Here is a 10719-nt window from a genome sequence, read left to right as displayed (position 1 = left end):
GGGAAGGGGAAGTTGAAGATTAGGAAAATGGGTGAAGGAGAGTGGGAAATACAGGCTTTCAGTTATGGAATGAATAAATCAGAGGAATAAAAGGCACCGCTTAGGGAATATAATCAATGATACTGTAACAGTGTTATATGGTGGCAGATGGTAGCTACACTTGTGGCAAACTTAGTATAATGTATGAACTCTAGAATTACTGTGTTGTACACTTGAAATTAATGTAACATTGTGTGTCAACTATACTCAATTTTTTTTAAAAGGCAGACTCAGACCTATAGCTACAGAGAGCAAACTAAAGTAGCCAGAAGGGAATGGGGTAGGGAGATGGGCAAAATGGGTGAATGGAAAGATAGGGAATTTACAACGTGTTACATATTATATACAATCAGCATTATGTCTCTAGTATAGTGGACCACAGTGACATTTTGTCAAACATCAAAGCAATCATGACCTCTGAAGACTATATGGCAGCAGAGAGCAAGCAGACAGGTTGACACAATAAGGCAAAACAGTGAAGGTTTAAAGCAAATACCTTTCGTGGTCCTTACAATATGGAGAAAAAAAAAAAAAACACCGACCAGGTCAATAACTACATATCAGATGCCAGAAACTATGCTAATTTTCTCCAGTAAAGATACTGTATCTTGAACAACTACAGTCTTCACCTAATAAAATAATCCACAGTCATTCTCCAAAATCCATCCAACTTCTGCATAAGCCAAACAGGCAAGCTAAAAAGGAATGCAATAGGTATTACGCCTCTCATTTTTTGTCTTTGATCTTTGAGATGTGGTATTGCTTCTTGTTTACTATCATGAGAAGAAAAGTTCCGAAGTTTCCATGAGGCCTTCCTACCATGATGACCCTTACTCCATGGGTCAAAGGCCAGTGTGGGGATTCTTCCAAATGTCACATATTTCTAATCTAATTAAACATTCAGAAACTAGGGAATGAAAACAAAGTGAGCCTATGAACTGCTGGGTATGCTGTGACTCACACCTGGGTTGACTCCATGTATCACCCAATCACAGCAACATTGGTGTTTGGGGTCACTAGGAATTAGCAACAATTTAGAACCAATGTTTAGCAATTTCCAAAGGTCTGGGTATTTTTCCCTAATGTGGAGACACTCTAGTAAATTTATGCAGGCTTGAGACTAGATTCATAGTCTATACCTACAGCAACATTGCATGATTCTTCCTCAAGAGAACATGACTTTCCCTTCAGTCAAGAAGTTCTGGGTCTATGAACAGGCTTAGGTCTGGAAACTTAGTGAAAGGTCATGACCCTCCTCAAGCATTTAATCACTACTAAAGGGGTTTCTGTTATAACCAAGCAATGTTCTCATAGACTTCCCAACTATTCCATTCCTAAGAACACTGTGATCAATTTCCTATAGGTTCTGATTATTGTTATGTCCCTGCTGACCTTTCTAATAAATGGGCCTACATTTCTTTCTTCAACTGGTCACTTGGCTTCTGACACTTTAACCTCCCACTATCTCTACTAAAATCAAGGAATCTGCATCAATGATGACATTACCTAGAGTCATGCTTGGCTGCAAAGGAGAGCAACCACAGATCTTTTCAAGAACGCAGGTGATCCCCTCCTTATTGTATGTGTCATCATCTTGGTAAAGGGAAGGAATTCTGGGCCTTTTCATGCTTAATACCATGCCATGCAAGCACTGGTATCTCAGCTCCATTAAACATGGGCCACCACTGAGTTTAGGGTTTGGGCAACCAACCAAAGAAATTGTTGGAATCATTTCCAACTCCATGAGCTAGCACAATCAATGCAGAATTTCAGTAACTGCACCCATATCAATGTATTTAGTCCCACCCTTCTAGTTTGATTCCATCTTCTATCTAACACCCTTAGAATCTACTTCCACATATATTCCCTAGATTATGGATTATAATTGGCAGATTTTGTCATTCTATTTCTTCTTGAGTCTTACTCTGTACCTGACTCCTGAAGCATACTGAGATTTGGCCCAGTTATGGGTCAAATGATGACAAGGGGTAGGTATGGAAAAGCATGAACATACCCCTTGCAAGACCTGTACCCAAGGTCTGTCATGGGTCTTCCAGGAAAGAAATTCTCATACCCTTAGACACAGGTGGGAAAGCTATTTCCACTGGCAAGAAAGACTCCCAAATGACTTGTGGAGTTGAAGACTGTTTTATCTGATTCTAAACAGATGTCCTCAGTTTAGTTTTCACTTTCATTATCTCCTAGCTAATTCCCTAACTTTCAGATGAGAAAAATTTAAGGTTATTAATTCAACTGATGTAATTCTGCAATGCTTACATTAAATTTTGTGTTTGACTTTCACCCATGAAATTTCTCTGATTCCAAGATCATGACATAAGTAGAGAATTTAAAGAAAGACCTGAGATTATCATTTTTTTTCTTCCTGCAAATGTTCCAATTTCTTTTAGAAAAATGCATTAGCTCTCATAGTCATCACTAATGCCCTAACAGTCAAGTACAGCAGCCACTTGGACTACCAAGGCATTTGGTTCAAATTGGCACTTCATCACAATGACAGATGATGAATAGCTTCATTAATTGTGATGCTACTGTATGTCATGGATTATCATCCCATTTCCCACTGACAAAAAGTGCAGCACTGCACTAAAGCCCAAGGACATGACCAGACCAATCTCCAAAGTCTTATCTTTAAAGGTTTTTCTCCTAGGACCATTCCCACCATCAATTCTATAGCTGCTCATGTCTAGTCAAGAACCAGAAGCCACACAATAATTAGAACAAGGAAATTTTAGTACAAAGAATTACCAACTAGTGAAAGGTGGTTAGCTATTAAAAGGAGGAAAGAGGGCTATAAAGTCTCCAGAAGTAGCAAATGTAGAAAGCAATAGGAACCTGCAGCCTTACAATGGCCAGATGCCAGGTGCTGGAGCTGGTCTATAGAAACAACATAGCCAGTTCTGAAGAAGCTTGTCTGAGGGTCCAGGTAAGCAGAGGACTGATTGCTTTTTTTGAAAGATTTATTTATTTATTTGAGAGGGAGAGAGAGAGAGAGTGCAAGTGAACGTGTGGTGGGGAGGGGGTGCAGAGGAAGAGAGAGAAAAAGAAACTAAGTAGACTCCGTGGTAAGTGCTGAACACAGAGCCAAACACCAAGCTGGATCTCATGACCCTGAGATCATGACATGAGCCTAATCCAAGAATTGGACACTTAACCAACTGTACCACCCAGGTGCCCGGATGACTATTTTTCAAGAGTGAGCTATGTAGGCAAGAAGGCAGAGACCTGGAACTAAATAGGTGCATGAATTTGGGCAGGTATTACACTGTGGTGTCTGGGAGGCAGACACTAAGATGCATCTAGACATACACACACACACTGAGAGCAAAACTGTGAAAGATGCAGGAAAACTGGAGCAATGTAGGCAGAGAAAGGCTTCAGACTATAATGTGGGAATGAAGCAAGTGACAAGTAAAGGGAAAGGAAAGGTGGGTTGGCAGGAAAGACTCAGACTATAGTACAACTCTATGAAAGTCTCACTTAGCCCAACAGTTGTCCATAAAGGAGTCCCTCACAGGCCGGAAATAGTGACCTCTTTTATCACCACCATGGTCAGTCATTAGTTGAAGGTTGCCTTGAAAGCACAAGACCTCAACTCAAAGCAGAAGAAGATCCTGAAGACACCTGCAGTCAGTGACTTTCAGCTATCTACACTCCCCACAGTGAGTTCTGTCTTGATGGGAGATCTGAGCACACTTCTCCATGGCTGCAACCTAAGTTAGGTCCAGTTGCTAACAATGAGATAAGTATGGTCATAGTGGATAGGGTATTAATAGGCTGGGACTAGAGAGAGAGAGAAGTGAGGCAGTCAGGATGCAAAATTCAAAGAGGCACTTGCTCTCAGGTGCTCACCATGCACTTACATGAATCTAAAGTGACTGCCTCCAATTTTGCAGTCTGTGTGCCTCACTTACCTCTCCTAAGACCTAGCCCTGCAAAAATCCACTATTCAGATACCACAATTAACTTTATTATATTTGCTTTTTCATGTTTTTATTCACCCAACAATCCACCTTAAATTTTTTTTTCAGGTCAACTAAAAAGGGAAAGTTAATTTTATTTGGACCACCTTAAATATTTATGTATTTTGAAAAATACCTCATCTCTGAATATTTCTCTTTTTTATTAATTAGAGTTTACCTTTTTTTATGGTTCAATTTTTTAGATAAATTAACATACAGTAAAGTGTATAAGTCTTCACTGGATGTTTAGTGAGTTATTAAAAAAAATGTATACATCTGTTTAACACAAACCTCCTTCAAGATATATAACAAGATAGTCCCCAGTTAGTTCCCACATGCCTCTTCCCAGTGAGTGTCCAACCCCACCCTTAGAGACAACCACTGTTACAAGTTTTTTTTATTATCAGAGACACGTTTTGCCTCTCCTGGAAATTCATACAAGGGCGTCCTACAGCATAACTATGATGTGTAAAGAAGATATATTGGTGTTTCTATACAATTAGAGTTTTCCAAACAAATTTTGCTAAAACTTGGCACCTGGGCTAAGAGTTAGTCATTATAAAGTAATTTATACCAGTTCACCTAGAAAGACTGGCCTGACTGCAGAGGTTATGTGTTTACCTTTCACAGGGGATGAAGCCCAGACCTATAGAGTCACTGGATTCTGTTATTTTCCTCTAAAGAATAATGGTTGGCTGGTTGGTTTGTTGGTTGGTTGGTCTGTGTTAGCAAACAGCTTAGCTGGACTAAAACCTCCCAAAATCTGTCTTCCCTTTGATGAGTGGAAGCTGAAGTCTGTGTTAAGTTTTTTGTTTGTTTGTTTGTTTGTTTGTTTTTAAATCCTTAGTTGGGTTGCTTATCATCCACCCATACCCTCATGGTTCAGAGGCCAGCCAGAGAATTGAAAAGAGTTATAGGCAGAATATAAGTTTTCAGCTGTCTGACTCTCCTTTTCCTGAGACTGACATCTCTTCTACTTTCAATCGGCTGTGGTCATCCAAAACCTACCCCCCTGGTTTTTCAAGCCTGTAAGACTGTGCATTTCCACCAGAGTTTCACTTATCCTGTATGATGCTGATGGGGTCTGCACTCAGGCAAAGGATCAATCAGTGCCATTCCCTTCTTCAAATAGTTGTCTTTTATACTTTTAAGAGAGTTTATAACTGTTATCTGTAGAATACACAACATTTTCCACACTGAGTTTTTTTAAAGGCTCAGAAAAAATAGCATATGTCAAATCTATTTTTCATATCATTTGGGTAGCATATTGTGTTTTCCTAGGTGACTGCAACATTACCTCCCCCAGTCCTCTTTTATTTTCCAAAGTGACTTTAGCAGTCCTCCCACCAAGAGCTGCATCTGTGTCCCCCATCCTTTTGAATCTGGGTGGGCGCTTGTGCCCACTCTGACCACTAGAGTACAGTGGAAGTGAGGCTATATGACTTCAAGCCTAGGTCTTTACAAGGAATATGCATTTACATGGCTTTCTCTTGGAATGTTAGCCCTGGGGGACTGAACTAACCAAAAACCATTATCTACCACCAAGTAAGTGAGTGCATGAGTCTTCAAATTATGCCAGATTCCAGCCTTTGAGTCTTTCAGCTGACCCTAGACATCACTGAGCAGAAACAAACCAGTCTCACTGTGTTCTCTCCAAACTATTGACCCATAAAATTCATGGTTGGTTTTTACCAGTAAATTTTGGGGTAACTTATTACAGAATAATAAATGCCCACAATGACTTAGATGTTAGGATAATCCAGCTCTGACATCTGCAACACCAATGATTTCCAGTTTTATTTGGGTTGATATAGATGCTTAAAGATATGCCCTTTTTCTCTCTCACAATTCCCTTTTAAAGTTGCAAGTTAAGAAAATGAAGTCAAATTTCCCAGATAGAAGAGGACCATTGTTGACTGAAATGTATTCCTTCACTAGGACCTCCTACCCCTTGGAAATTTAAAGTGATTTGAACCTGAATTCTCTGTCTCTAAGAATAAATAATTTAATTTTTATTTGGAGTATTTATGAGTTAATTATAACACTTCCTGGATATCTTATATGTAAGATGAATCTTTTACTATACAGTCAGCATTATTTGAACTCTAAATAAGACATAAATGCTTTTAGAACAAACTCAATAAAGGAAGAGTTTAGTAAATTCTATCCTTTGTCAAAAAATAAACTGTGTATTAGTAAACAAGTAATAATAATAAAAATAATAAAGTGTAAGTGCATAGCTCCATACCCAGGGGGAAGAGAGCTAAGTTATAATAATAAACTCCTTTTCTGGAGGAGAAAATTTGAGAATGGATTCAACATCAAGGGGAGTAACATAAAACATGTTGTAGAAAAGTGGATTAATGTTTTGAAGGATAAAATGTCCATGCTACATTTCTTTTGAGTTGTTCTTATTTTCTTCAAATGTTATTGATATACATGAGCTAAAAATCCATCTAAAATCTATCATGTACAATTACAGAAGAAAACAAGAGAGGTAGATAAAGATAATGGCATATTAATGCCAGTGTGGTTAAAGTCAAACTCATTTATCACTAATGGCAATATAAATTGGTGCAATGTTTTTGGAGAGCCATTTGGCAATGTCTATCAAGAGGAATAAAAATGTTCATATCCGATGAGTCAGGGATCCCACTGCTGGGTTATGAAAGCAGTAAGTTTGAAGGTTTTTATTACAGAAATATTTTTGACTCAAAAATATAGCAACAATCTAAATGTTGAACAATTAGGGAATGGTTTTAAAAAGCCAGTGGACTCTAACACAGTTATTAAAAATAATAACTTTAAAAGCTATGTAGTACCAAAGAAAATATGCTAGTTTTTTGGATAAAACATTAAATAATAGCAGAACACTACAAATAGAAAACTTTTTTTAAAAATTAGACATTAAAGGGGCACCTGGGTGGCTCAGTGGTTTAAAGCCTCTGCCTTCGGCTCAGGTCATGATCCCAGAGTCCTGGGATCGAGCCCCGCATCAGGCTCTCTGCTCAGCGGGGAGCCTGCTTTCCCCTCTGTCTCTGCCTGCCTCTCTGCTTAATTGTGACCTCTGTCTGTCAAATAAATAAATAAAATCTTTTTTTAAAAATTAGACATTAAAAAATAAATATAAATGTGGGCAAGTACTAGAGGGCAACACATAAAAATTAACATGTGTTGATTTTTAGTTGTGACATCTTCAGTTAATTTTACCTTTTAAAATTCTTATATCCTTTAATTTAGAAACAATGCTGATTGTACTATGAACTATAATAGACCCATATTCCTTAAAACACTGTTGCCTATTTGTTTAGATCTCTGTCGTCTCTGATAGCATTAAGAAAAAATTGTGCTAACCATTCTAACAGATGGTATCTCATTGTGGTTTTGATTGCCATTTCCCTGATAACTTATGATATTAAGCATCTTTTCAAGTACAGTTGACCATTTGTATGTAGTCTTTGAAAAAATGTCTATTTAGTTCCTGTGCTCATTTCTTAATTCAATTGTTTGGGGTTTTTTGTTAGTGAGTCATATGAGTTCTTTATGTATTTTGAATATTAACCCCTTATCAGATGTATGATTTACAAATATTTTCCCCACTCTGTCAGTTGTTTTCTCATTTTATTGATTGTTTCTTTTGCTATGCAGAAGCTTTTTCATTTAATGTATTCCCTTATTAGAATGAATATCATCAAAAACACAGGCAATAATGATGTTAAAAAAAGGGAACACTGTGCACTGTTGGTGGGAAGTTAAACTGGTACAGCAATGAGGGAAACAAGGATGGAGTTCCTCAAAAAATTAAAAATAGGATTATCATATGATCCAGAAACCCCGCCCACGAGCATATATCCAAATGAAATGAAAATAGCATATCAAAAAGATATTTGTTGGGCGCCTGGGTGGTTCAGTGGGTTAAGCCTCTGCCTTCGGCTCAGGTCATGAACCCAGGGTCCTGGGATCGAGCCCCGCATTGGGCTCTCTGCTCAGCAGGGAGCCAGCTTCCTCCTCTCTCTCTGCCAGCCTCTCTGCCTACTTGTGATCTCTTTCTGAGTGTCAAATAAATAAATAAAATCTTTTTTTTTTAAAGATATTTGTACCCCCATGTTTATTGCAACATTATTCCAAAAACCAAGATGTAGAAACTCAAGTTGTCTGTCAAGGGGTGAAGATGTGATGTGTGTGTGTGTGTGTGTGTGTGTGTGTGTGTGTACGCACTATGTAGTATACAGATGTGCATGTATATATACAATGGAATATTATTCAGCCATGAGAAAGAAGGAAATCCTGCCATTTGGGACAACATGCATGGACCTTGAAGAAATTGTACTAAGTGAATAAGTCAGACAGAGAAAGACAAATACCATATGATATCATTTCTTTGTGGAATCTAAAAGGGCTTAATTTGTAGAAATAGAGAGCAGAATGGTGGTTACCAGGGCCTGGGCCCAGGGGAAGCAGAGAGATATTGGTCAAAAGAAATAATTTTCAGTTAGAAAATGAATAAGCTCTGGAAATCTAAGGCACAGCTTTATGATCTTAGTTAACAAGATAATACTATATACTTGAAAAGCGCTAGGAGAGTAAATCTTAAGTGTTCTCACCATAAAAAAGAAATGGTAATTATGTGATGTGTTGGAGGTGTAGCTAATGCTATGGCAGTGATCTTATTGCAAATAAAAGTAGGGATTTTTGTTAATGAGTCATATGACATCAACATATAACAATCAGCACATTGTACATATTAAATTTGCACAATGTTATAAGTTAATTATATATCAACAAAACTAGAAAAAAATATGCAGCAACTCATACATAGCTGCTAAGGAAGTGAACTGTTTAATGAGCAGAAATTTCCTAAAGCTAAAAGTTTTCAACTTAAATAGATAATACATATACACATCACAGACCTTTGCCCCTTGGAAGCCCTATGATTTGAGTAGAATATCTTAATAAATGAAAAATATTTCATCTCACAGTCCTGAATCTGCTCCAAATTTTACCAGCTTTTTGAAATTCTTTTCAGAATCTGCATTTTCTTTTAACATAGCATTAATGCATACTATCCTCTTTTGACAATAGATCTTATAAGGAGAGGTAAAAACAGAAGGGGCTTGGAGTTAAAGGTATAAGACACAGTTAAGCAAATATTTAATAAAAAGGAGACTAAGTTTCACCTATGTGGTAATTTCGTTTGAGATGACCTTACTGATGTTCCCAACATACAGTTCTTACTTAAACTGTACTATATTTAAGAAAACTTGAGGTTTGGAGTTTTGAATTATAACTTGTACACCCAGTCCATATGTGCAAGAATGATTCTCCAGTATATCTAACCTGTGGCCCAAGATCTATGTTGTAACAAAATCAAAAGTGATTCTGATACAGGTTGCCCCAAGATGATGCCTGGGAATATCTGACATAAAATTTAAATTAATATACCTGGCTTCTCTTTCCAGATAGTTCCCACCTGGTCAAAAAAGGGAAGGAAAAAAAAATATATATATATATATGTATATATTTTGCCTCCATGATATTCTTCTTTGTTTAACTTCATTGCTTTACCCCAAGTGAAAGAGAACAAGGAAAAAAAAATTTTAAGAGAGAAAGATATCCAATCAGTTCTTATTATTTACAAAATGTTCTACATAACTGACTCAATACATACTAAAAATTATCTATAGAAAACAATGGGTATTTGCCTGGTAAGCCCCGGGAGAGGGCAGGGTGGTTGATAAGCTACTGCCCAGAATTTCTCTCTGTCCGCAGATCTCCAGATTCCCAGCTCGACCACAGTGAAGGCAGCAGCACTGCCACCAGCTCCCCATCTCACTCTCTTATATCCTCTGATTGTGCTTTCCATTCAAGAGTGATTGCCTTAATACATATGTATCAGAAATAGCCCTTAAAAAGAAAAAAAAAAAAACAGACTAAGGATTCTGGGCCCCCAAAATAAATAAGTAAATAAATAAAATTGGAGTCAAAGAAACCTATTCTAAAAATTCCATAATTATCAAACAAAACCAACTAAACTTATTAGTGGAAATTGTACACATGTATGTCTTTCCTGTTCCCCTACTTCCCATGGGCCTTTAATGTTGGAAATTCTAAACATTCTCACCTTCTGAAGAAAATTTCAAAAACCTTAAAATACATGATGGGTTTAGCATTTCTGTGTTTTGGCCTTCACACTTTCTGTACCTGGAGCCATTGGAAGCTTGGTACATGCAAATTCTCTAAAAAAGAAAAAGAAATATATTTAAGAAAAATTGATGGCAAAAGGATCACTGAAGATGTGTTGTGTCTAGTATGCAAGACCTATAAAGAATTCATCAAACTCAACACCCAAAAACCAAATAATCCAGTTAATAAGTGGGCAGAAGACATGAACAGACATTTCTCCCAAGAAGACATCCAAATGACCAACAGACACGTGAAATAATGATTCACATCACTTGGCATCAGGGAAACACACATCAAAACCACAATGAGAAACCACCTCACACCATGGCTAAAATTAACAAGTCAGGAAACAATAGGTGTTGAGAGGATGCAGAGAAAGAAGAAACCCCTACACTGTTGATGGGAATGCAAACTGGGGCAGCCACTTTGGAAAACAGTGTGGAGGTTCCTCAAGAAGTTAAAAATAGAGCTACCCTATGAGTCAGCAAGTTCACTACTAGGTACTTACCCCCAAAGA

Source organism: Lontra canadensis, unplaced genomic scaffold, assembly GCF_010015895.1.
Source record: "Lontra canadensis isolate GAN:19392208 unplaced genomic scaffold, GSC_riverotter_1.0 scaffold37, whole genome shotgun sequence".
Taxonomy (NCBI): domain Eukaryota; kingdom Metazoa; phylum Chordata; class Mammalia; order Carnivora; family Mustelidae; genus Lontra; species Lontra canadensis.
The sequence above is the reverse complement of the archived record's forward strand: the minus strand, read 5'-3'. Positions refer to the sequence as shown.